Source organism: Pelobates fuscus, chromosome 12, assembly GCF_036172605.1.
Source record: "Pelobates fuscus isolate aPelFus1 chromosome 12, aPelFus1.pri, whole genome shotgun sequence".
NCBI classification, from domain to species: domain Eukaryota; kingdom Metazoa; phylum Chordata; class Amphibia; order Anura; family Pelobatidae; genus Pelobates; species Pelobates fuscus.
The window spans coordinates 70,388,092-70,415,524 of NC_086328.1; the positions used below are offsets into that span (position 1 = coordinate 70,388,092).

At 45.0% G+C, this 27,433-nt stretch overlaps 1 protein-coding gene across 1 annotated transcript in view; it reads left to right on the top strand.

Moving 5' to 3' along the window:
- Window positions 1-1,546: 1,546 nt before the first annotated feature.
- The window catches only part of CARMIL2 (capping protein regulator and myosin 1 linker 2), a 129,828-nt gene continuing 103,941 nt past the window's right edge, over window positions 1,547-27,433 (top strand). The window contains exons 1-2 of the mRNA XM_063438547.1: window positions 1,547-1,591; window positions 3,775-3,841. The gene's annotated coding sequence lies outside the window, so the exon portion shown is untranslated. The remainder of the gene's footprint in view (window positions 1,592-3,774; window positions 3,842-27,433) is intronic.

Consider the following 27,433-nt stretch of genomic DNA (forward strand, 5'->3'; position numbering starts at 1 on the left):
ACCAGACTCTGCATCAACTATGTAATTTTCCATGGGAGTTTTGCCATGGATCCCCCTCCGGCATGCCACAGTCCATGTGTTAGTCCCCTTGAAACAACTTTTCCATCACTATTGTGGCCAGAAAGAGTCCCTATGGGTTTTAAAATTCGCCTGCCTATTGAAGTCTATGGCGGTTCGCCCGGTTCGCCCGTTCGCGAACATTTGCGGAAGTTCGCGTTCGCCGTTCGCGAACGGAAAATTTTATGTTCGCGACATCACTACAGTCCGGTCTCTGTAAGTGTAATTATTAAACCGCCTGATGGTGACCGTGCCTGGGACCCCCCAAATGTAGTCAAAGTGTTTTAAATTTTTTGACATCGTACCTGAGGATTCCCACACCTTGCTTGCACTACTTCTAACAGAGCTAGCTGGCCTCCTGCTTATAAACTTCCATAAGTTCTTTTGAGCTAAGCTTTGCAGTGAGTGCTAGCAAGTTGATCACTTTCAGCCAATGAGCCAAGCAGCCAAGCCAGGCACCAGGCACCATGGGGTTTAGCTCAGAGAGAGTGCTTGCAGCACTCTGCCGGTTCTAGTAGAGGCACTGAGCCATGACCAGCATAACCTAGGTAAGAAGTTAAAAGGTCCTAAATCAGTTTGACTACTTACATTAGAGGGGTGTTTTAAAACAACCAATTCCCTTAAAGGGTCACTATATGCACCAGAACCACTACAGCTTAATAAAGTGGTTCTGAGCCATGGAGACTGTCCCTGTACCCTCAGCAGAGCAAATGCTTCCTTTTCTTCATCAGGCACCATAACCATTACATAGTGCATTTGTAGTTATGGCACTCAGAGTGTTTCGTTGACTGTAATTGAATAAGCATAGTAACTCTGCTAACCAAATCTTCTTACATGATTACTGCAGGGTGTACTTTAACCAATGTAATTAAAGGAACACTGTAGGAACTATAACTAATTCATTTTATTGAATTGGTTATAGTGTCTGAAGTTCCCCCGGCACTGTTCCTCAATTCAGTGTTAAACCATTTTCAAGTAGTTTAACGCTGAATGAGAGTCCCTGGCAGCTCACTGCCTGGCTGGTTACAATGGAGGTATGGATATGGAAAAGATTACACACTTCCTTCTAGCCATACCAATTCATATCTACACTGTGATAGGCTGAGAGCAGTCAGCTGACGTGCTCAGTCAATTACAGCAGCCCATTGCCGCTCAGCCTAATGTTTCCTCATTAGCCCAAGCAGCACTGAGGGGATGGACAGCAGGGGACTCTGATTATATAATTTAAAAACATTTTCATGTTAAATGGCAGAAGTAAGGGGTCCAGGGTCTGTGCTTACAGTGTCCCTTTAAAATCAGTGACACAAATGAAATTTAATGTTTAAAGATTTTAAATAATTAAAAGAACATAGTAAAATAATTATATTTCTTCTTTAGGATAATAATGGTATTTTGTGCATCAATCTTGTTACAGGAAGAACGGTTTCCAAGGCAAGCCTTAGGACTGCCCTGTATATATGTAGAAACGGAAGAAGACATGCAAAAAAATAAAAATCTCCTTGATATAACAAAGAAAGATATTTCCGCAGAGGAGGTACGTATTCTGTGTGCTGCGCATAAGAGGATAGCTGGATTTTTTTCATTGTGGAAATATGGTACACAATAGTAATAATAATAATCAGGAAGTGCAGCTTAAAGTAAAAATTAAAAACGTAAATATAATCATGTAGATAGTAATATTGATAGCAGCCAAGTCAGTAAAGTACTTCCCTCAAGTACAGGAATACAAAGAAGATATAGATAAAACCTACTAACTGCCCTAACAAGGATAATCTAAAATAATGTTCTTAGAAGTAAGTAAGCCACAGGGTAAAAGGCTGGCAAAATACTCAAGATTCCGGCACCAAAATGCCCAGACAATCAAATCAAAAAGCAGAAAAATGGTAAAGTCAGATCATAAATAAGTAATCCTGGGCATCTGTGATGGACCACCTGGCACCCCGACTGGGTACCTCCGTCAACGGATGCTTCCTAGCTGATGCCGAGGACTATAAGCACCACACCAGACACCATCAGCTCCGCAACCGCCGTAGCGTAACTGGAATCTCGCCGTCTTCTTCCCAACCGCTGACATCCAGGACCATGTGGGAAAGATCTCTCCTCCAGGAGAGCATAGCAGGAACAGCTCTTACAAGAGCTAGTTATTAACCAAGGGAGTAGAGTGATTATAGCAATCCCTTGTAGTGATATAGCAGTTCCCCCCAATTAGAGACAAAACTCTAGATTGAGGGTGAAGTAAGTCTGAAGGTTTAATGGTACATGTTGGCTTTATATACAATTCCTCAGGCCAGAGGCACACACTCTGGACCTGATGGAGCACCGCATTACAAACTGTACAGACCAATAAGAACAATATAACAATGCCCGACACTCCCACATACAGCACACAATCCCTCCCCTCTGCCTGTGATATAATTAAGATAGTTAATGCATTAACTTAATTATCCACAGGCAGAAAAAACACACATTTATATAAAGTCCAATAAGTACCCCAAAACATAACATATCCCCATAAATCTTACATGAAAAGTCATAGTTTTGCCCAGGCGAACACTTGATTTCATGCCCAAAACAGTTTCGTAGAATCGCGGCTAAGTGCCGCTGGAGGATCAACCAGGAACCGCAAGGTTATCATGCCGAAAATAGTTCCAGGGCTAAGTCCCCCTGAAGTCTATACACGGTTTTAGCCCATGCGAACAAGATGGACACCAGCACATGTTAGAATGTCGAATGGCGGCCACTTCGACTGTTCGGAAGCTCGAAGAACAAATGTTTAAAGTCCCAATAGGCACAATTAGGGTCTCTCAGCCAAAATAAATTAAAGGGGTCATAGTCACATGGTAAAAGGCTGTTTTATCAGTGAAGCAGTTATACAGTCATAGAGATATGTATAAAGAATGCAGCACATGATAATGTTCCTCTTGTGTATCACGTATCCCTTAAAATGTATCAAACTCATACAAATAGTTTTCATAAGTTGCAAACCAGTATCCACTGAACTATACAACAATATTCCAAGCTGCAGCACTAGCTGAAAATTACAGCTAAACACAAACACCACAAAAGTGTAAAAAGAGGCCTGGTCACAAATGTACAACATCGCAAAAACAGTCCGGTCCTTAAGGGGTTGAGGCTCAACATAATGTCTGATTCACCAATATGAAGGCAGGCACCACTTTTAAGATGCTTACTCTCAGTACTTAACCATCCCAACATTTACAAGAGTGCAACATTTAATAGTACCTTTATGCGTGTAGGGCAGAGGTATCACTAAAAATGGTAGATGCCCTGCAATCTGGAGATTTAAAGGGTTATTCACTAATGTAAGAAATATTGAGAATTCAAAGTAAATTCAAAGTGAATTTCAAATCTGGAACTAGAAAAAATCTCCAAGTCAGCTATGCTTCTAGTTCAGGTACTGTGGCCCTAAATTTAAAATTGATTTAGAATTCCTTCAAGTCTCACTTTAGTGAATCACTAATAAGTGATTTACAGAAAGTGCTTTTTGCAATGCTTTACCTTCAGTGTTCTCTCAGTGGTAATAATATGTCCTTCACTTATTTATTAAACATCAAACGATTGTGTTTGGCATATGAATACAATGAATGTCACAGTTCTGACAGCCCATTAATAATGTGCGCTATTCCAAGATTATACTGCTCGTATTAAAGAAATTATTTCAACACATTTACATTTCTTTTTACACTTTTTAAACAGTGCAAGATAGCAATACGGAGAAGAAATAAAACTCTTAGAAGCATTCGGCCTACACCAACACTAAACAGTAAGTGATTCGTATGTTTATGTAACTTGTTTGTTTCTATTTTTAAAATTACTATTAATAAAAAGTTATACCAGAATATAAACATGTTACACTGTCATCTTGGCCACCTGCTAAATTCATTTAATAGTGCAATGTGTCCCTCTAGTGTTCTCATGGGACTCAAATTTTTGTGCGCTATATGCTGTGATAAAAATATTTCATTTTTATTAAGCATGATTGATTGATCACTATTGAGCAAATTAAGCTACAGGCATTTCCCGCTTTACATACTCCCGCCTTTACGAACGCTCCACGGACCCGCCGCCATGGATGCAGACCGAGGAGCAGAGTTTGTGGCCAGGGGAAGAGAAAGGTAAGTAACATTGATGGTGATTGGTAGGAGGGGAGTGCTGTGCTGAGCTGCTCCCCTCCTGCCGCTGTTGTAGTGTGGCCGAGCGGACTACAGTCTGCCAGGAAGTGCTCATTGAGAGAGCACTCCCTGTCAGACTGGGTACTGTACCATGGTAAACAGGTACAGGACGGGAGGGTGGGAGAGACACCTGAAAGGAGGGGATGGAGGAGATGCACATGGACAAGTACAGAAGGGGAGGTGGAGAGACACATTGGCAGGTATTAGAAGGAAGGGGAGAGAGACAAATGGACAGGTACAGGAGGGAAAGGGGAGAGACACATTGACAGGTACAATAGGGGAGGGAGGATAGACACATGGACAGGGAGGGAAGGGGGGAAATGGGACACATGGATGGGGCTAGGAGGGGAAATGGGACACATGGATGGGGCTGGGAGGGGGGGAATGGGACACATGGAGGGACTGAAAGAGGAGAAATGGGACACATGGAGAGGCTTGAGGGGGATGAGACACTAGGAGGGGAAATTAGCCACCTGGAGGGGTTGGGAGGGGGTAATGAGACACTGGGAGGGGGAATGAGACACTTGAAAAGACTGGGAGGGGGAATAAGACACCTGGAGGGCCTGGGAGGGGGTAATGAGACACCTGGAAAGGCTGGGAGGGGGTAATGAGACACCTGGAGGGGATGGCACGGAGTAATGAGACACTGGGAGGGGGAATGAGACACATGGAGAGGCTAGGGGTGAATGAGACACATGGAGCGTCTTAAACGAACCAGAAACAAGTGCAGTACTACATTCAACAAGTGCAACATGTGATTGAGGAGGAATATAACTGATGATGATTTGATGACGATTTCAATATGGTATGTCTTCTTTTAATGTTCTTACAACATATATGTATTGGCTATGCTTTCATCTTGTATTTGTACTTCATAATTAAGGTTTTTAATGGAAAATTTGTTGGTCTGGAATGGAACCCATGTTTATTACATTGCGGTCTATGGGAAATTAGTTCTCACTTTATGAGCTAGACTTCGGAACCAATTAGTTTGTAAAGTCGAGAACTACCTGTATTATAGATAGCCAAGATGGCATTTGTCTTAAACTGTGTCGCTCTAAGAAATTCAACTAATAAAAACAATATGACACAGCATAGAATGTTCTATAACGTGTCTAGCCAATATCCAAAGTGATCTACATGCTTAAAGGGACACTCCAGGCACCCAGACCACTTCTGCCCATTGGAGTGGTCTGGGTGCCAACTCCCACTGCCCTTAACCCTGCAAGTGTAATTATTGCAGTTTTCATAAACTGCAATATTTACCTTGAAGGGTTAAGTCCTCCTCTAGTGGCTGTCTAGTAGACAGCCACTAGAGGACACTTCCATGTTCATAGAACACGAAAAGTGTGCTATAATGTCGCTGGACGTCCTGTGTGAGGACCTCCAGCGTCGCTGAAATCCCCATAGGAAAGCATTGAAAGCATTATTCAATGCTTTCCTATGGGAGGTCTAATGCCCTTTAAAAGAGGATAGGGACATAGCTTTATAGAAAAAGGTACAGGATGTGTCTGGCATGGGCCTTGGGTGGTCGTGACTGGCCTGATCAACCATAAAAATTACTTAATGCGCATGACATATACATGCTGGGCTGCACTGATGAGAAAACTTATAAAAGACGCAGAAACATGGCACTCGGTTTGGAGAACTACCCACCTGTAATACGGACGCGTGTTGCTGGTCTCTGCTGTTCCCAGAAGAGAGGGTCCCTCCAAGTCTGACTGCCTGAGTTCCCTCAATCGTGTGCAGCGGATTGACAACTAAGCCCCTCTAATGGTGATGTATACTTAAGCTGCTATATCTAGATAATAAGCTGTTTGAAGTGAATGCATGCAATAACTTAACCCAAAGTTATTAAAAGAGCTTAGTGGTGTACTAGCAAAACCATTAACAGATTTATTTAACCAATCATTGTTAACAGGAGTAGTCCCAGAAGACTGGAAGTTAGCGAATGTTGTGCCCATTCACAAGAAAGGTAATAGGGAGGAATCGGGCAACTACAGGCCAGTAAGCCTTACTTCAGTAGTGGGGTGTCACATAGTCATCAGCTTATAGAAATGTGGTTAATGACATTTACTGTCCACACAGGAAAAGTTGTGCCGAGCAGCAACCTAATCCACAGAAGGGTTAATGCTGAGCAGCAATTATGCAAATGAAACCTGGTGTCACATATTCATCCGCTTATAGAAATGTGGTTAATGACATTTACTGTCCACACTGGAAAAGTTGTGCCAAGCAGCAACCTAATCCACAGAAGGGTTAATGCTGAGCAGAAATTATGCAAATGAAACCTGGTAACTGACTTTGGGGTCTAAGGCCGGTTACAGCCTATCAGAACTAAAGTAGGGGTATTTAGGCCCAGTTTTCATCCTGCTCAGTGCCCTGTCGTGGTTCCCCTTGTGGTTGTCCGAGAGTGCGTGCCTGTTTATAGTTTTCTACCTGTTTTTTGACTTTGACTTTGGCTTTGTTTATTGACTTCTCTATATTCTGGTATCCTGACTCCTGGCTTTCCTCGTCGCTGCGTTCCTTTCTGTGTTCCCTGACCTTGGCTAGTATTTTTGACTATTCTATGTACGTTAAATCCGGCCATTCGAAGGACCAGTAATACATTACTTATTTGTCATCCATGCTATACAGTTCTACGTGCTGGATCAAACAGTAATCCTGACATGGGGAAAGTAATGGAAACCATGTTAAAGGATGGGATTGTTGAATGAACAACTAAAAACAAATGGATTTCAAGATCAGAGACAACATGGGTTTACTTCAGGGAGATCATGCCAAACTAATCTTATTTATTTTCTTGATTGGGTAACTAAAATAATAGACCAGGGTGGTGCAGTAGACATTGCTTACCTAGATTTCAGTAAGGCTTTTGACACTGTTGCACATAGAAGGCTTATCAATAAATTGCATTCTTTAAGTTTGGATTCCAATGTTGTTGAATGGGTAAGGCAGTGGCTGAGTGACAGGCAACAGAGGGTTTTAGTCAATGGAGTATATTCGAAGCTTGGGCTTGTCACCAGCGGGGTACCTCAGGGATCTGTACTTGGACCCATTCTCTTTAACACGTATAGCTTAGAGGAAAGACGAGACAGGGGGGATATGATAGAAACATTTAAATACATAAAGGGAATCAACACAGAAAAGGAGGGGACCATATTTAAAAGAAGAAAAACTGCCACATCAAGAGGACATAGTCTTAAATTAGAGGGACAAAGGTTTAAAAATAATATCAGGAAGTATTACTTTATAGAGCGGGTAGTGGTAGAGGTTAACACAGTAAAGGAGTTTAAGCATGCGTGGGATAGGCATAAAGCTATCCTAACTATAAGATAAGGTATTTAGAAAATTGGGCAGACTAGATGGGCTGAATGGTTCTTATTTGCCGTCACAGTCTATGTTTCTAGATTAAAGTGAGGTGTGAATTCTTATATCCAACTTGGTCTCTGTGTGATTTCTGTTTCCTAAAGTTCAAGATAAACATCCCGAGCTGGGTTGTGTGCCCGCCAATATAATTTTAAACCTTATTATGTATTGATTATTACTTTTTGAATATTGGTGTTCATAAATGTGATGATTAGGCACAACATATGCTATTAGGATTATTCACCTAACCAAGAATTGTGTAAAAATGTACAAGTTATTGCACATTTTGGTGAAAATATCAGAACTATTAATCCTGATCACAAAGCAAGTTGACCAAATGTGAACCTCACTGATATGTGTGCTTCCATTGACCTTAATAGTGGTCAATATGTGGTGTTATATCTAGAAAAAAATACTGCAGCCATAAAGTCATATGTACCTTTAACGCTACCTCAATTTCTATATATGGCTTTTAATTATCTTGTCTACTCTAAGGGAGTTACCTGTTCCCTTTCAATCTCTCTTTATATTTATCGCTCTCTATCTCTCTGGCTTCTAACAAACAAAAATTTCACATTGGAAAAAGAATGAAATCTGCTTTTATGTTTTCCCTATCTAAAAAGTATACTCTGCATGTGGGTTGTAAAGCTCAAAATGTGCTTGATTTCTATTATTTTATCCCAGCCTGATTTGTCCCCTTATGCCCCCCATTATTCTCAATATATATCTAGACCTCTATTTGAATTTTTTTCTCCCTGATAAAAAAAAAAAAAAAAAAAGTGAACCAAAAGTTTAAGTGGCAATCCTGAATATTTTTGGTTATAGGCAGTTTTGATAATGGGCTAGCTGCTTGCAAAGAGCTGTTCCTATCAAGAAGAGATTTACTGCTTTTTTAAAGGTATATCACTATTTGATAGGTGCACACTAGGGTTGGCTGCAAATTATGCTATCACTGCTCCAAGAGGAAGCAGTTTCATATTACCACTGCACTAAAGATCTTCTAACCTTCTAACTGCATCTGCCATGCAGCAAGACTCCTGCTAAATGCATGGCAGTGAAAGTCCTGCCCCGGCAGCCTTTTGGTAATGTTGCATGTTGGAAGCTGAGGTTGTTGATTGGTGCCCTGCCCAATAGAGACTATCTAACCAGACTAAGAAGCTAATCTAGTGAGTATTTCATGTAGTGCTAAAATGGTTCACTGGAGTGGTTATGGTGCTTGGAGTCTTTAGGATGAATTAAGGAGTTAAGTCCAATTTTAAGTAAATAAAGCTATCTTTCTCCAGCAGCATGGAAAATAAATGGTTGATGAAATTTAGATTGCAATCATATTGTTAATTGCTGCCTGATATTGGACAAATTCTGTTAATCAGCTAACAATCCTGGATTGTAATTTACCCTTAACTGGAGTCCCTCATGGATCAGTTCTTAGCCCATTCTTCTTTTCCCTTTATATTGCCTCTCTTAGTAACATTCTTAGCTCTTTTGGAGTTCAGTGCTACATTTACACTATGGGTACTCAGATTTACCTCTCTTCCCCTGATCTCTCCCCTTCCTTCTTGGAATACATCACTAATTTACTCTCTTCCTGCTATCTCTAACTGTATGTCTTCCTATTTTCTAAAAGTCAGCCTTTATAAAACTATTCCTCCTTTGAATACTCCACTTCAGTTTTACATTTCTTTGGAAGACAATGGAAATAAACATCGCTGCCTTAATCTTACTTTAAACTCTTCTCTCATCTCTTTTTTTTTTTGTTAATCATTTTTTTATTATCAAGTAAGTTAAATGCAGTGCGGGCGCGCAGGCCCTGATCCTCAGTAAAATGTAAGGTTGCAATACAGGAACAGTGTGTTCGCGCATAGATTATACAGTGTTATACAATATCATTTATATTTCACATAACAGCTCACATAAGATGATAAATGACCGAATCCGCCCTTGTACATTAAGTAGTTGCAGTGTGTAGATGTAGTGCGGTCTCGTGTGGCCGGTTATGTCCAATGAGAGTCAGAGCACTTCGAGTACGGCAGCTTTTGTAGCTACCTGAGAATCGTGAGTTTACATACGGTACCCTTATACCGTATGTGTCGTTAGAAGTGAGAATGTAGAGTAGTGTATGGAGATGTGTGGTGATTCAACCTATTCTTATGCATGGATCGCGGTATGGCGTCAATGTGTAGTAGAACGAATGGTGGGGGGAGAAAGTGAGCAGAGAATCACATAGTTTGCAATAGCCCAAACATGGTGTATGGAGAACCCTTTTCTTAGCTCCGGATCCCCGGAAACATCGTCCACAGCAATGTTGCGGCAAATAACTTTGCCGTTACCTCCCCACTTCGGGACACCTTTTGGAGTGGAAAAGACAGGTCAGTACCCTTCACTGGTGTGTGATTCTACCCTTGGTTTGAATGTTCTATGTAATGTCCATTCTATTTCCCTGGTTAGGTGTAATGCTGCCAGGTATCAGTGTTTCAGGGACGTTGAATAAGAAGTGTAGTTAGGTGCGACACAGTAATCAATTGGGGCGGAGAAAATGTGAGTTGTGGAATGTCCCTAGGAGTGGGCATAGTGGCATTGTTTGTGTGCGTGTGGGGGTTGGGGTATGTGCACAGTATATCATGTCGCAACCTCGATCGGTCCCCCCTCCAGAAATATTTTATGACCGCCGATTTCAGGGCCGAGAAGAATAATGCCAGCGGGGTTGTTGGTATAGTCTGAAATAAGTAGAGAACCCTCGGGAGGACGTTCATTTTAAGGACCGCTATGCGGCCGTGCCAGGTAATGTACGGGTAGGACCATTGTGTTAGATCTATTTCGATGGTTCGCAATAATGTTGCGAAATTACACTGATAAATATCCTGGGGGTTCGTGGGGATCCATATGCCAAGGTATTTCATTGCTCCTGTACACCAACGGAATGGAAAGAGCGGGCCGAGGGTTTCATACTCCACCGCGGGTATGGTAATGTTCAATGCTTCGCACTTCGCTAAGTTGAGTTTAAATCCTGATAAGCGGCCATATTTGTCTATCTCTGATAGTAAGCATGGTAATGTGGTCCGGGGCTGAGAAACAAAGAACAAGAGGTCGTCCGCGTACGCTGCCACCTTATGTTCATTTCCCTGCCATGTGTAGCCATGGATATCATGACTGTCCCATACTGCCTGTAGGAGTGGTTCCAGGGTTAGTGCAAACAGGAGCGGTGACAGTGGGCATCCCTGCCTGGTCCCATTCGTAATCCCAAAGCTTGTAGTTAGTGCTCCGTTAACGCGTACTGCCGCCTTCGGTGAACTGTACAAGGCGGTGATCCATGCCATAACTCTCTGCCCAAAGCCCATCCATCTGAGTGTCTGGAACATGTACGTCCAGTTGACCCGGTCAAATGCTTTCTCTACATCCGTGGACAACAGCAGGAGGTGTTTCTGGTGTTTCCTTGCGTGATGTTGTATTGAGAACAGGCGTCACGTACTGTCCCGAGCTTCCCGGCCTGGGAAAAACCCCGTCTGGTCTACATGGACAAGGCTTGGTAAAATCCATTGGAATCTAGTCGCCAACACCTTTGTTAGCAGCTTTGTGTCTACATTCAGCAAAGAAATCGGGCGATAACTACCGCATTGTTCCGGGTCTTTTCCAGGTTTGAGTAAGACTGTTGTATTAGCCGTCAGGGACTCGACGCCAAAGTGTCCTCCCTCCGACACTGCATTGACAGCCTTTGTCAGCCAAGGTAGTAGTATCGTTGCAAACTGTTTGTAATATCCCATGGAGAATCCATCTGGTCCTGGAGCGCGTCCCGTTTTAGTGATTTTCAGTGCCGCAGCAAGATCTTCCGCGGCAATCGGTTCGTCGAGCAAGGATGTTGTTCGGGACCCCAATGGTTCCGTACATTATCTTGTAGGTACGTTTGTATGTAAGGGGATAAGTCCCCAACTTGTGCCGGACTGTCTGTTTGGTGAAGGTTATAGAGGGAATTATAATATTTTCAAAATTCTCCCGCTATTTCTTCCGGGTATGGGGATACTTTGCCAGATGATAAGCTTAATTTTCGTACTTGTGTGCGTGGTGTATCACCTCTCAAGAGGCGGGCAAGAAATTTCCCACCTTTGTTCGCGTGGGTGTAGAAAAAGTTTTTGGAACGTTGGAGCGAGCGATGGTATCTTTTCGTAAGGAGGGCTGTTAGATTACGTCTAGCTTCCATCAATTTACCGTATGTCTCGGTTAGTTGGGAGCGTTTGTGTTGGAGTTCCAGGCGTTTAATGGTGTCATATAAGTCCGTCATCGCGCGGGTTGCCCCTTTCCTCTTGCGGGTTGCGAGACTGATAAGAGCACCGCGCATGACACTCTTGTGCGCTTCCCACACTGTTACCGGCGACATCTCCATCGTTCCATTCTCCGTGAAGTACGTTTCTAGTGCTTGGGAGATCTCCTCTCTCACTGCCGGGTCTTGAAGTAAGGATTCGTTTAGACGCCATGTCCATGCTGCCGGCTTAAACAGTGGGGATTCCAACTCAATCCGAACCGGACCGTGGTCCGACCGTGTAGCGGGTTCAATGGCCGCTGTTCGTAGGTGGGACAGCCCTTCTTGTCTGATGAACACGTAGTCGAGAGTATCGGTTGTGTAGTGCCGAATAGTATTTATAATCGCTGTCGACGGGATGAAGTGCCCTCCAGCAATCCACTAACGACAACTCCTCCAGTGCTTTGCGAATAGATCTGATGCGAGATTGTGAGAGGCAACTGTGGCCAGTGGAGGAATCCATAATAGGGTCCAATGGGGCGTTGAAGTCTCCCCCCACTATCAAAGCTCCCTCCTCGAATCTGTGTAGTTTATGCAATATCCCTCGTAGAAATTGTGCTTGGTTTGAGTTGGGGACGTATATGGTCGCCGGGGTATAAATCCTGTCGGCTATTGCTCCTTTCAAGAAGAGAAAGCGGCCCTGATCGTCGGTCAGTCTGTCCAACTCTCGGAAATCTAATTCCGCCAGTGTGTCCTCCCTGTTCTCTATCCCCGGGGACAGCCCCTCGAAACAGTCATAACCACAGGCTATCCTTCACAGGCTATCCTAAATGTGTGGATGATGTTGCGGGTACCCGCATTACCCTCCCAGGTTTCACGTATCTAAGTCTCAACCCCCTCCGAGCAACTGTAAGGTTTGAGGACGATGCACGCTACTTGAGAAGGCCAGTTGGCCCAGAGATGTCAGCATTACCGAGTTATGCTCAAGGGGTCTCCCAGGGACAGGTAGGGTAGTCCTGTTCCGGCGAGTCGGCACTCTCGGAGCGGCGGCTGCTAGTCTTGGTCACCCCGGAGGTGAGGTGGGGGTCCTGGTGGTGGCGACCTTCCCCTTCGGCGACGGGGTGTGCGTTGGGGTCTCTGGCCTGCATCCAGTGGTCCCAGGATCCAATCCGGTATTTGTACAGGCGGCAGGCCCAGTTCTTCCAGGAACCTGGGGATTTCTTCCGGCCAGCGGATCATGACCCAGCTGTTCTGATGTCGTGCTGATAGGGCGAATGGGAAGCCCCATTTGTATGAGACATTGTGTTCCCTGAGGAGTGAAGTGACGGGCTTCAGAGCCCTCCTGGCCTCTAGCGTGACCGGTGATAGGTCATTATACAACGATGTGTGCCCCTCGGTATTCCCAGGTGGGTCGATCTCTAGCCGCCTTCATGATGGCATTTTTCACAGCAAATGAGTGCAGACAACATACGATATCCCGCGGGCCGTCCTCTAAGGAGCGAGGTCTCAGGGCCCTGTTTCCCCTATCGTAACGGATTTCCAGCTGAACGTCGCCTGGCATAATCAGGCGGAAAAAGGCCGTCAATGTGTTTTCAATGTCCTCCTCGCCCTCCGCCTCTGGCATGCTGCGTACCCGGATATTACAGCGGTGCCCACGGTTGTCAAGGTCTTCAACAGATCTTCGAAGTTGTAGGAGTAGGTTACCTTGTCTGGCCAGTGCCATATCAGTGGACACCAGTCTGGCATTGTGGGCCTCGTGGGAGTGTTCCAGCTCCTGCACCCGGTTTCCCTGCGCAGTCACCTCAGCCCGGAGTCCAGCTATTTCAGCCCGTAGGGCATCTTGAATGGTGGTTGTAAGCACCAGAAGGTCGGCCTTCGTGGCCATGGAGGCCGCTATGGTATGGAGTTCTTCCCCGATGCCATCCAGCAGGCGCCATCTTGGATCCGGAGGCCTCACCTCGTGTGTGCAGAAATTCGTCCATTGGACCTTGCGATTGGCTCGTTTGGGAACCTCTGGGGGTCCTGGTGGGTTCACCCCGTCGGTTCCGTCCCATTAGTGCTAAAGTCTGCTTATTAGTAGGGCTTTACAGGGACCGGAGCGTTCAGCTTAAGCTACCATCCCGGTCGACGTCCAAGCCACGCCCCCCTTCTTTCATCTATTCACCTCACATTCACCCTCTCCACATATCATACAATATCCGTCATAAAAACATTGCTTGTATTTGCCTTATCTAATGTACGATGCTACTCAGGCACTAACTCATGTGCAGATCTCAAACCTACTGGTCCTTGCTCCTCATTGACCTTCCTATTAGCAGTACAGCCCACCTAGATTTTAGCATGAATATTGCTGCCAGGCTTATCTTTCTTACTCATTGTTTTTCTCAAATGTAACCTTTTTGTTAGTCCTTCCATTGGCTTTCTATACCTTTCAGGGTCCACTAAGCTACATATATTGAAATAGAAAGGCCTCAACAATTCCATCCCTCATTACATTCATATTTAATTCACAAATACATCTATTCTTGATCATCGCTCAGCTAGTGACCTTTTTGTCCTCTGCTTGTTTTCACATTGATAATTCTCACCTACATAATTCTTTAAGGACTGCAACATTGCCTTACCAATTTGTTGGGCATTTACCTCCATTAACCTCCAGTTCTTGAAGAAATCCTGTAAAAGTCATCTTTTTAGGAAAGCTTACCATCTTTCTGTGTCTCTCGCCACAAGATATCTTCCATCCTTCATTACACAATCTGTGCTTTCACAGACATTCCACTATGCACTTCCTCCACGCACCACTTTCACAATCTTAACTAGACCCAAGTATTATATCTGTCAACTTCTCATCCTGTTTGAAATGGAATTCTTCTTCTTTTATCACTCTTCCTCCAAGATTGTAAACTCATTTGAGCATAGCTCTCTTCCTCTGTGTAAGCATTATCTTGCCTGTCAATTACTTTCTGTTATATAATATTATTGTCATTTATAATATTGTAAAGCACTGCAAAATATTTTAGCATTGTATAAAGACAGAAATTTAACAATAGAAATATAACAATACAAAATGGTACAGGAACAATGAATTCCTGAGGACCATGTGCAAAATTCACAATGTAGAAGAGGTGGAATATAAAAACACAATTGGAAGGACAACATGGGGGATTGCAACCAAATGACATGGTGGTAAGTAGCAGAAGGTGAAGAGTGGAGTGTGGCACTTTAACATGAAATTCAAGTTACTATGGGAGGCCATAGGCTATTCTGAAGAGTTTAACAGTAAGGGTAATAACAGCAGACAGGAAAAGGTCCCTGGATGAACAGAAGGGACTTAAATTTTTTTCAGTAGTACACAGGTAACGGAGGTTAGAGTCGTTTAGAGCTTTATAGGCAAGGATTAGTATTGAAAATTTATTGTACAGGGAGCCAATGTAAGGACTGACAGATGGGCAAGGTGTGAGAGGAATGACGAGAGAGAAAAATCATAAAAAAATGAGACAAGGTGGGCACACTTGACTAAACGTTGAATTAGCCCCAGGAAAAGGCTAATGTAATATATGTAGGGTGCTCACCCACCTAGGGCTCTATCCCCTAAAGAACCCCAAAAATATAACAATGTGAATAGAGTAAGGAGCACACCAAAAATCTTTATATATATGAAATGAACAAACTTTATTTACATGGGTATATACTCTGGGTCTGTCTCTTTAAATAGTATCCACAGAAATACAGAGTCATGCTATAAAAAAGCATTTACCAAAACAGCATATGTATACAAACACATATGAACAGGCAATGCGTGGTATATAAATAACAGAAATATCATACAAACAGACCAATATAGTATAAAGCATAAACAAAACCCAAACATATAAAAAACGCAAAAAACCATACCAAGATAAGTGAGAAGCAGGGACAGAGTCAATCAAAAAAAAAACCAGTTTCGGCTGAAAAGCCTTTGTCAAGGGAGCATGTTGAGAAACTAAGTTCTCCCCTTATATACCCACCAGAAATACCAAGATTAAAAACACCTGAGAGTGATGGGTGGCCACCCATAATGATTGAAATCCTCACAACCATCAAACACCTGTTTATGGTTGCCAAGGATACAAGCTTTGGTAATATATACACATCAATCATACATAAATAACATCAGAATGGATTATAAATAATGATATAAATCAATTTAGAAAAAAACAATATGTGTATGCATAAAGAACTAATATCCTAGACATGCAGTGTATGACAGAACTTTATCAGATCATAAGTAATAATGTTAGGAATAAATCCCATTTAGAATACCAGCATCTTATATTAGCCATACCAGAGAGGTCTTAGCATAGATAAATAATAAAGCATGTGCTACATACATATAAGAAAAATTGCACTGATCAATTTCCAGCCGATCAGAGTGTACTCTCAGTCCGTCCTGAGCGAAACTGAGGCGCGAGCAGCAGCATGCGTTTCAAAAAGCCGAACCCAGAAGTAGATAGAGTAAAATGGAACGCATGCGTTCCAACAAGAAAAGCCGGTCTCTATCTAGCGCATGCGTAGAGCAAATTACAGCCCTGAATAGGCTATATAACATAGGAATAATGAGAGAAAACAAATAAAGCTGCTGGCAGCATTCATTGTGGATTGTAGAGAGGAAGTACGGTTTCAGTAATCAATGCAAGAAATTACAAGGTCATGAACATGTTTTTTATGTAGAATCTCGCAGAAGGAAGGGGCAAATGCAAGCAATGTTTTTTTAGGTGGAATTGGTTATAGCAACAGTGAAAAACAGAAGGATATCCAATCAGAGATGTAAGCAGTGGCGTACATACCAGGGTCGACCCTGCGACCCGGTATGTACGCTCTGGGCCAGCCTCTTCTCATGGGGGGCCCAGGAGCCGGCCACCTCCGGGCCCCCCGAGGCTGGCCCTGCTTACACCCGGCGGCCGGCTGGTGCGCGAGGGAGCACTCTCCCCTGAGTGCTTCCTCTTCAGCTCCCTCGCGCACCGCACTGATACCGGAGCCGGAAGATGATGTCATCTTCCGGCGCCGGTATCAGTACGCGGCGCGCGAGGGAGCTGAAGAGTAAGCACTCAGAGGAGAGTGCTCCCTCGCACGCCCGCAGGACCAGCCAGCCCGCCGGGTGACCGCCCCCCCAGGAGCCCAGCAGCACCACTGGACCCCAGGGAATCCCCTCAGCACTCCAAAAGGTAAGGAGGCTGGGGGGATTAAATTATAAAAAAAACATGTGTAAGTGTAAGTGTGTGTGAGTGTTAGTGTGTGAGTGTTAGTGTGTGTGAGTGTTAGTGTGTGTGAGTGTTAGTGTGTGTGTTAGTGTGTGTTAGTGTGTGTGTGTGAGTGTTAGTGTGTGTGTGTTAGTGTGTGTGAGTGTTAGTGTGTGTGAGTGTTAGTGTGTGAGTGTTAGTGTGTGTGTGTGTGTTAGTGTGTGTTAGTGTGTGTGTTAGTGTGTGTTAGTGTGTGTGTGTGAGTGTTAGTGTGTGTGTGTGTGTGAGTGAGTGAGTGTTAGTGTGTGTGTTAGTGTGTGTGTGAGTGTGTGTGTGTGTTAGTGTGTGTGAGCGTTAGTGTGTGTGTGTGTTAGTGTGAGTGTTGGTGTTTGTGTTAGAGTGTGTGTCTGCTAGTGAGTGTCAGTGAGTGTGTTACTGTGTGTGTCTGTTACTGAGTGTGTTTGTGTGTGTGTGTGTTAGTGAGTCTGTTTGATGTCTGTTAGTGAGTGTGTGTTTGTCAGTGAGAGTGTATGTTTTGTAAGTGAGTGTGTATGTATGTCTGCCGCTGAGTGTGTCTTTGTCAGTAAATGTGTGTGTCTGTTAGCTAGTGTGTATGCATTTGTTCGTGAGAGTGTGTGTGTGTGTGTCTTCAGCACTTACCTTTCTCCAGCGCCGGACTCCCATGGCGCTGGGGATCCCTCCGCCTCTGAGCTCCGAATGCGCATGCACGGCAAGAGCCGCGCACGCATTCAAACCGCCCATAGGAAAGCATTACTCAATGCTTTCCTATGGACGTTCAGTGTCTTAAAATGGCGGAAGCGCCTCTAGCGGCTGTCAGTGAGACAGCCACTAGAGGCTGGATTAACCCTCAGTGAAACATAACAGTTTCTCTGAAACTGCTATGCTTTCAGCTGCAGGGTTAAAACTAGAGGGACCTGACACCCAGACCACTTCATTGAGCTGATGTGATCTGGGTGTCTGTAGTGGTCCTTTAAGTGTGTGTGCATCTGCATGCAGTGGCGTACATACCGCGGTCGCAACCCCTGCGACCAGGTGCCCGCCGCCATGTGTTGCTGCCCCGGCCCGCGCAGAGTAAGCGCGAGGGGGGGGGCCCACGGATCAATTTTCGCACCGGGGCCCCATGGGTCATGTGTACGCCACTGGATGTAAGAGAGGCCATCTAGAACAATGGGGGCGAGATCAGGGAAGGAGAGATATATCTGGGTGTCATCGACATGCAGGTGGTAACGTATTCCAAAGGAATGAATATGTTTGCCAAGAAGGCAGAACAAAGAGCAGACCAAAGGAGACCAAGAGCAGAGCCCTGGGGGATTCCAGTCAAGACAAGACGAAGGGATGAGGTGTCATTAGAAACACTGAATGAACATTGGGAGAGATAGGATGAGAACTATGAAAGAACAGTGTTACAGAGACCAAGGGAGTGAAGAGTTTGCAGAAGGAGAGCAGGATCCACGGTGTCAAAGGCAGAAGAGAGATCTAAAAGAATTAGCATGGAATAGTGGCCTTTGGACTTAGCTGCGACTAGATTGCTCATTACTTAAATCATGGCAATCTCAGCAGCATGGAGTGGGCAGGAGCCACATTGGTTAATGAGAGAGTTGGAGTTCGGAAACCGTGCCAGATGTGTAAAGAGTAATCATTCAGGGGGTTTTGAGAAGTAACTGAGCCGAGACATGGGACAATAGTTAGATAAAGGAAGACTGGTCAATAATTTTTTTTTTAGAATAGGTAAGACAGTAGCATGCTTAAGGGGAGCAGGAACAATGCCAGAAGAAAAAGAGCAGTGGAAGACAGTTGTTAAGGAGACAAGGCTGGAGAGATCTGATAAGGTGGGATGGAATGGAATCAAGCGGACAAGTAGTGGAGCGGGAGGAAAAAAGAAGGGCAGCTACTTCCTGTTCAGTAGCTGAGGAGAAGGCCTGGAGGATAACTGAAATGTTATGTGGAATATGTTGGTGCTATATCAATACTAATATTAGTTATCATAATTTTTTCCACAGGTGCCTATTTTTTATTTTCTGCTGCTCTTGTGCACCCTCTGCCCTAATTTGTTTTGCTTTTATAATAAATGCGAGTAGAGTACAAAAATACTCAAGCATTAATCTTGTGCAAGGTTTTCATGAGGATCACAGCTAAAGATATAGCTGGATTATTGATTATTCCCACTCTAAAATTTCTTTCCCTTTTGTAATAATCTCTGCCAGATCCATATGCCAAATCCAAGTCTAACTATTACAATGAACAAAAAAAACATATTTTTAACCCCTTAAGACCGGAGGGCGTACAATTACGTCCTTTTTAAAGCGTCTCTAAATGCCGCCGGGCATAATTGTACGCCCTCCGGTTTTTTTTTTACTTACCTGCGGCAGATCCTCCCTCCTGGGAGCCCCCCGGCCATGTGAGAGTGAGGTCCTTGCGAGGACCTCACAATCACATGGCCGGGATAGCTGCCTGCTGCATTGCCAGCAGGGGGACTAACTGTAATGACAGTTAGTCCCCCTGCTGGCTGAAATCAAATAAAAAAATGTTAAAATAAGTGTAAAAAATAATAATTATATATTTAGATCATATATATATATACATATATATCTATTATATATATATATATATATATATATATATATATATATATATATATATATGATCTAAGTATATATATATATATATATAATGGAAAATTTATTCATACTTACCGTAATTTTCTTTTCCTGGTTATATGCCATGGCAGCACAACATTGGGTAGCTCCTCCCTATCCCCATTGGACAGGAATAATAATTAAGCCGTATAAGTACCACCTCCTGCCCCTCCTTCCCCAGTCACGTGTTCCAGCAATATCCCCGGGCGGGACCCTTGTGCTGCCATGGCATATAACCAGGAAAAGAAAATTACGGTAAGTATGAATAAATTTTCCATTTTCCTGGCCATATCCATGGCAGCACAACATTGGGTAATACCCAAGCAATAAAACCAGGGAGGGAAAGAGACACAGACTCAAAAAATTTCATAAATGCAAAGTGTATTAACACCACAACAAGTGACAGACACAGAGATCAGGAATTAGATACAGACAGGACTGATTTAGCAAATTGATCAGACAACCCTGCTCTAACATCAATCTGGTAGCTCCTAATGAAAGTGTTAGAGGAAGACCATGTAGCCGCCTTACAGATGAGTTCAGGGGAGACATTAGCAGCGGCTGCCCAGGAAGATGAGAGAGCCCTAGTGGAATGGGCTTTAAGACCCACAGGGACCGGATATCCGGCGGACTGATAAGCCAGAATGATAGCCGCTACTATCCATCGGCTAATGGCAGATTTGGGAGCTTGAGAGCCCTTTTTACAGCCGCTATGAAGAACGAAGAGACTGTCAGAAGAACGCCAATCAGAAGTCCTATCGATATACATCCGGAGGCATCTCACTAGATCCAGAGAGGACAGGTCAGCAGAATTCCCCATTCCATGGGCGTCCGACCTCAGAGACGGAAGAACAATATCCTCGTTGATGTGGAAGGAGGAAGTAACTTTGGGTCGAAACACTGGAACAGTACGGAGGACCACTCTGTCCTTGTGGAAGATAGTAAAAGGCTCTTTGATGGACAGAGCACTGAGCTCAGAAACTCTCCTGCCAGAGGCTAAGGCCACCAGCAAGGCAGTCTTAATAGAGAGAACCTGTAGGGAAACTGAATCAAACGGTTCAAAAGGTTTCAACTTCATGGCATCCAGAACCAGAGGGAGACTCCAGGAAGGGACAAACGGTTTAATAGGAGGTTTCATGTGAAGGACACCCTTGATGAATCTGATGATATCCGAGTCCAGAGCCCATCTATGACTGGTCAGGGCGGACAAGGCAGAAATGTGTACCTTGAGAGTGTTATAGCTCAGTCCTTTCTCAAGGCCTGATTGCAAGAAATCCAAAATATGGGAGGAGGAGGGATTTTGGACATCCACATTACTGTGAAGGGCCCAGTTGGAAAAAACTTCCCATACTCTATAATAAGTGGCCGAAGTGGAATGCTTACGAGCCCTCAGCATAGTATCAATCACGGTCTGGGAGAACCCTCTATTCAACAGCCGGTTCCTTTCAGTTTCCAAGCCATAAGGTTGAGAGAGACAGGGTCTGGATGAATGACAGGACCCTGGAACAGAAGATCCGCAACTTTGGGGAGTGGGAGAGGAGGTTCCACCGAAAGACTCAGAAGCAGAGGAAACCAAGGTCTCCGAGGCCAATAAGGCGCAATCAGGATGAGAGACACCCGCTCCGATCTCAGCTTCCTCAGGAGTGGTAGGATTAGTGGAAACGGGGGGAACGCATAGCCCATTGAGAACCTCCAGGGGCTTGATAAGGCATCTCTTCCCAATGCCAGGTGGTCCTCTTCCTTTGTGAAGAAAAGGGCTACCTTGCTGTTGGCCCGAGAGGCTAGAAGGTCCACTTGAGGCAGACCCCACTTGTCCACAATCATGCGGAACACCCTGTGAGCCAGGCACCATTCCCCCGGATCTATTCTGGATCTGCTGAGGAAATCTGCCAGTTGATTCCGTTTCCCTGGGAGATGAATGGCTACAATGCCCGCCAGGTTTCTCTGAACCCACCACATCAGGTGATTCATCAGTACCATCATCTTGCAGCTCCTGGTACCCCCTTGGTGATTGACATAGGACACTACGGTGGAGTTGTCCGTCCTTATCTTTACCCATTGACCCTTGAGCTGGGTCGAGAAGTGTTTCAAAGCTTTGAGGACAGCCAGAAGTTCCAGCAGATTGGAATGAACCTTGCTTGTCTCGAAATTCCATTCTTCCTGCGCAAAGTGGTGGAGATAATGAGCGCCCCAACCCCACTGGCTGGCGTCCGTTGTCACGGTCCTCCATGCGATATCCCCTAATGGAAAGCCATTGGCTAGGTGCTTTCTGTTCAGCCACCAGATCAGAGAATGGCGTACCTTCAGGGGAAGCTTGATGGGCTGGAACAGGTTCCCGGATAAGAAACGACTCAGGAAGTTGGCCTGGAATGGTCTCATCCTCCACTGAGCCCATCTCGTCAGACCTATTGTGGAGGACATAGAACCAAGGAGGCTCATCACCGCCTTTGCAGGGGCAACCGGGGAATTCAGCATTCTTCTCAATAACTTTCTGAGTTTCAGAATTCTCACTGATGAGAGCTGGACAGTACCCTTTAGGGTGTCGAAATGGGCACCTAAGTAAACCATAGATTGAGTCGGGTGGAGGTGGCTTTTCTTGGTGTTGATCTTCCAGCCGTGGGCTTGCAGAAACTGAATGCTGGTGATAGCTTGGGATGTCACAGAATCCACGTCGTTTCCCAAGATTAAAACGTCGTCCAGATAATGGTAAATAGCAATGTTTTGCTTTCTGAGCTCCGCGATGAGAACAACCAGGACCTTTGTAAACGTCCTCGGGGCAGTGCTCAGTCCAAAGGGGAGGGCCCTGAACTGGAAATGACCTTCCTCTACAGCAAACCTCAGGAACTTCTGATGGATTCGGGCAATGGGTATGTGAAAGTATGCGTCTAGTAGATCTATAGACAGCATCCATTGGTTGGGTGACACAACCTTTATTATAGACTGCAGAGATTCCATCTTGAATCTGCGAACGTGCAGATGCTTGTTCAGCCTGTGCAGATCCAGAATGGGTCTCCAACCCCCTGAGGATTTCCTTGTCAAGAAGATGTGAGAGTAGAATCCCTGAGTTCTTTCGCCTGCCGGTACTTGGACGATGACCTTCTCCTTCTGCAAGGAATGGACGAAATTTCGTAGAGCCATGCATTTTTCCCTGTCCCCTGGCCATTTTGTGAGGTGAAAGGATCGGTTGGGAGGATGCTTGAAGAATTCTAGTAGGTAACCTCTCCGAATAATATCCAGCACCCAAACGTCGCTTGTAGAGATGGTCCATCTCGAAAGATATTGGAGAAGACAAGCCCCGACACCTTCGGTTTTGGGCCGTACGTAGTCATAGATTCTTCTGGTCCTTAGAGGAAGACGACCCGCGAGACCTGCCTCCTCTGTACCCAGAAGGGGCACCTCTCCTCGGTTGGAATCGGGAGTATTCCCTACCCGGCTTGTAGGACCTACTGTCACGAAAGGAATGGTACTCTTTCCGGGCGCGAAAGGATCCTTTATACTTCCTCTCTTGGGGTAAAAAGGCTTTATTCCCTTCAGCCGCCCTCTTGATGCACTCATCCAAATTCTTGCCGAATAACATGTTTCCGTGAAATGGGAGAGAACACAAACTATTCTTGGAGGAAGCATCGGCCGCCCAAGACCTGAGCCAGAGCGCCCGCCTGGAGGAAACCGAGAAGGACATATTTCTAGCAAGGTTTCTCACCAGATCCACTGCGGCCTCCGAAGAGAAATCAATCGCTAGACGCATATCCTTCAGGGCATCAACAATAGAGGAACGGCTCCTGCCCCTCTTGATGTCCCCTTCCAGCTCCTGTAGCCAAACCTTCATAGCTCTTGAAACAGACGTGAGAGCAACGGCAGGGTGGAGACTCGTGCCTGAGGCTACATAGGACTTAGACAGGCAGTATTCCATCTTACGATCCATTGGATCCCTGAAGGAGCCTGCATCATCCACTGGCAGGGTAGTGCGCTTGGCTAGCCTAACCACCGCAGCATCCACCTTGGGTGGAAAATCCCATGTTTCAGCATCTTTGGGATCAAACGGATATAATCTGGAGAATTTCCCTTTAGCAGAGGATCTCCTATCGGACCTGGACCATTCTTCTTTAATAAGGTCACTAATAGTGGTATGCACAGGGAAAGCCGCTCTTTTCTTTCTAAGATCTGAGAAATAGCGGTTAGATGTAGAGGGTTCCTCCTCCGAGGGCTCTTTCAAAGTAAGGGTTTCTCTGACCCGAGCAATCAAATGATCCACCTCCGCAGGTATCAGGAAGTCAGGATCAGGCAAAGCATCCTCCTCCGAGGAAAAAGCCAAGTCTCTCAGCGAAGCCGTGTCCATGAACTCATCCTCCGAGTTATCAGGAGACCAATCTGACGGCTCAGAATATCTAGGTCGCTTGTGGGTCTTACCAACCTCTTTGATGCCCCGGGCAACTGCATGCTTGATAAGCTGCTTAAAGTCAGGTGTTAACTGAGAAGGTCCAGCGGCTGCTGAGAGACAATTCGAACAGAGACGTTTCCCTTCTATGGCTCTGTTATCACAGGATACACACAGCGTCCTTTTGGGCGACTTCCCTTTGGACGATCCTGAAGTCTTTGTACTTTTATCACTGAAATACACCAAACGTGAATATTAGTACCTTACCACTCTTTTAGATATCAAAGTATCAATAAATTCCAAAATTGGATGGCTTACCTATATCGCTTAGATTGTGACCTACTATGATGAGAAGATTCTGATTCTCTAGATCCTGAGCGCGAATCCATCTATAAATAATAGATGAAACAGCGAAACTATAACCCAGAAGAAAAACTACAGGAAACCAACAAAGAGAAAGGAAAAGAACTTACTTTAGAAGAAAAAGACGAAGAATCAACAATCCACAGAACTCAACGGTGCCAGAAACTCTCCAGGAAGCAGAAAATTCAAATTTGACAAAAAAGGAGGCCTGGCGCTTTAAGAAGGCGTCTGACGTCATCGCGCATGCGCAGATGACCGAAAAGACGCGCGAAACGGCCAGATTTGCGCGCGAATTCCGCGCATGCGTCCCAGAGTCCCCAGAACCGCGCAGGCGCCCAGGAGACCCATACACGCCGCGCAAGCGACGCCTACACGCCGCGCGGGCGCTACACGCCGCGCGGGCGCACAGGAGACGCCTACACACCGCGCGGGCGCACAGGAGGTTCCCGACAGCCATGCAGGGAGACCCCAGAACGCTCAACGAAAAAACTTTCCAAAAGAAAGGAAAACCAACAGGTAAAATAAAATAATATTACCTTGAGCCTGGTGGGAGGATACCAACCCGGAAACCAGTCGCAATCCATGTACCTTTCCATGTCATCACTGGAAAAATGGAGAGAAAAAACCCCCGGTCACTAAAGGGGTTTTCTCCAGGGGGACACCTTTGCGCAGGGCCGTATACTGGAGACTTCCCAGGGGAGAGAGGGTGAACTCCCCAAGGGCCAGAGGAACTAATCCTCAGGTAAGCCATAAAAGAAAAAATTTTAGCAGTCTGAAAAGACCGACATGTCCTAGGGATAGGACAGGAAAAAAAGACTGGGGAAGGAGGGGCAGGAGGTGGTACTTATACGGCTTAATTATTATTCCTGTCCAATGGGGATAGGGAGGAGCTACCCAATGTTGTGCTGCCATGGATATGGCCAGGAAATATATATATATACACACACACACACACACACACTGTCTAGGTGTATTTTAATATTAATATATATATATTAATATCAAATTACACGTAGACTGATACTGATTAAATATATATAGAATTATTGTTATATATATATTTATATATAATGTAAAAAAAATATGTAAATATGTAAAAAAATAAAATTAAAAAAATAATTAAAATTATTAAAAAATATATAGATGTGTTTTATTTCGTTCTAACTGTATTGTGATAATCATATATATATATATATATGTATATCAAAATACACGTAGGACGAAATAATATATATATCTATATACATAAATATATACGTATATATCACTTTATATATATATATATACCTATATATAAATAAAAATATTTTTAAAAAATTATATATACGTTTATATACACATATGTATGTATATATATATATATATATATACACATATATTAATTCTACACATATATTTATGTAATATTTTTACATAATTAGGTATCCTAATTAATTACAATTAGCGGGACCTGTCTGACAACCCATGCGAAAGTATATGGAATTTAATTTGCTCGCACTATATTTAACCCTATAACTTTCCAAGACACCATAAAACCTGTACATGGGGGGTACTGTTTTACTTCGCTGAACACAAATATTAGTGTTTCAAAACAGTAAAATGTATTACAACGATGATATCGCCAGTAAAAGTGACGTTTTTTGCATTTTTCACGCACAAACAGCACTTACACGGACGATATTTTTGCTGCAATACTTTTTACTGTTTTGAAACACAAATATTTGTGTTCAGCGAAGTCTCCCGAGTACAACAGTACACCTCATGTACAGGTTTTATGGTGTTTTCAAAAGTTACAGCCAAGGCCGGACTGGCCCACCGGGATACCGGGAAATTTCCCGGTGGGCCGCGGCACCTGGCGGCTGCACATATATGTGCCACCGGGTGGCCGGTCCGGTGGCACACTCAGAGGGGGCCGGCCGCGTTCCAGCCTGGAGCCGTCGGGCCGGGTGGCAGCCTCGCCGCTCCGGCGGCCTTTCTGTCATTGATGATGCTGAGGGGGGAGGAGCATGTCTACCATGCTTCCTCGCGGTACCCACAATCCCCAGCACATTATGCTGTATCAGTATGATGCTGTGCTGGGGATTGTGGGTACCGCGAGGGAGCATGGTAGACATGCTCCTCCCCCCTCAGCATCATCAATGACAGAAGGGCCGCCGGAGCGGCGAGGCTGCCACCCGGCCCGACGGCTCCAGGCTGGAACGCAGCCTGCTAACTTTGACTTCACTAGGTAAATGGGGATGGGGACATGGTGGAGGGAGGAGGGAGAGGCACAGGGAAAGTGGGGAGGAGGGAGAGGCACAGGGAAAATGTGGAGGAGGGAGAGGCACAGGGAAAATGTGGAGGAGGGAGAGGCACAGGGAAAATGTGGAGGAGGGAGAGGCACAGGGAAAATGTGGAGGAGGGAGAGGCACAGGGAAAGTGGGGAGGAGGGAGAGGCACAGGGAAAGTGGGGAGGAGGGAGAGGCACAGGGAAAGTGGGGAGGAAGAGAGGTGTGGAGGAGGGAGAGACACTGGGAAAGTGGGGAGGAAGAGGGAGAGGCACAGGGAAAGTGGGGAGGAAGAGAGGTGTGGAGGAGGGAGAGGCACAGGGAAAGTGGGAAGGAAGAGACGTGTGGAGGAGGGAGAGACACAGGGAACGTGGGGAGGAAGAGAGGTGTGGAGGAGGGAGAGGCACAGGGAAAGTGGGGAGGAGGAGAGGTGTGGAGGAGGGACAGGCACAGGGAAAGTGGGGAGGAAGAGAGGTGTGGAGGAGGGAGAGACACTGGGAAAGTGGGGAGAAGAGAGGCATGGAGGAGGGAGAGACAAAGAGGGAGAAATGAGGGAGACACACAAGGGAGGGGGAGAAAGAGGCAGAGGGGGAGAGAGACTGGGAAGGATAGGGGAGACATTGACACAGAGGAGCAGTAAGGGGGAGAAAGAAACATACAGAGTGACTGGGGGGAGACAAAAAGGCACACAGGGGGGCTGGA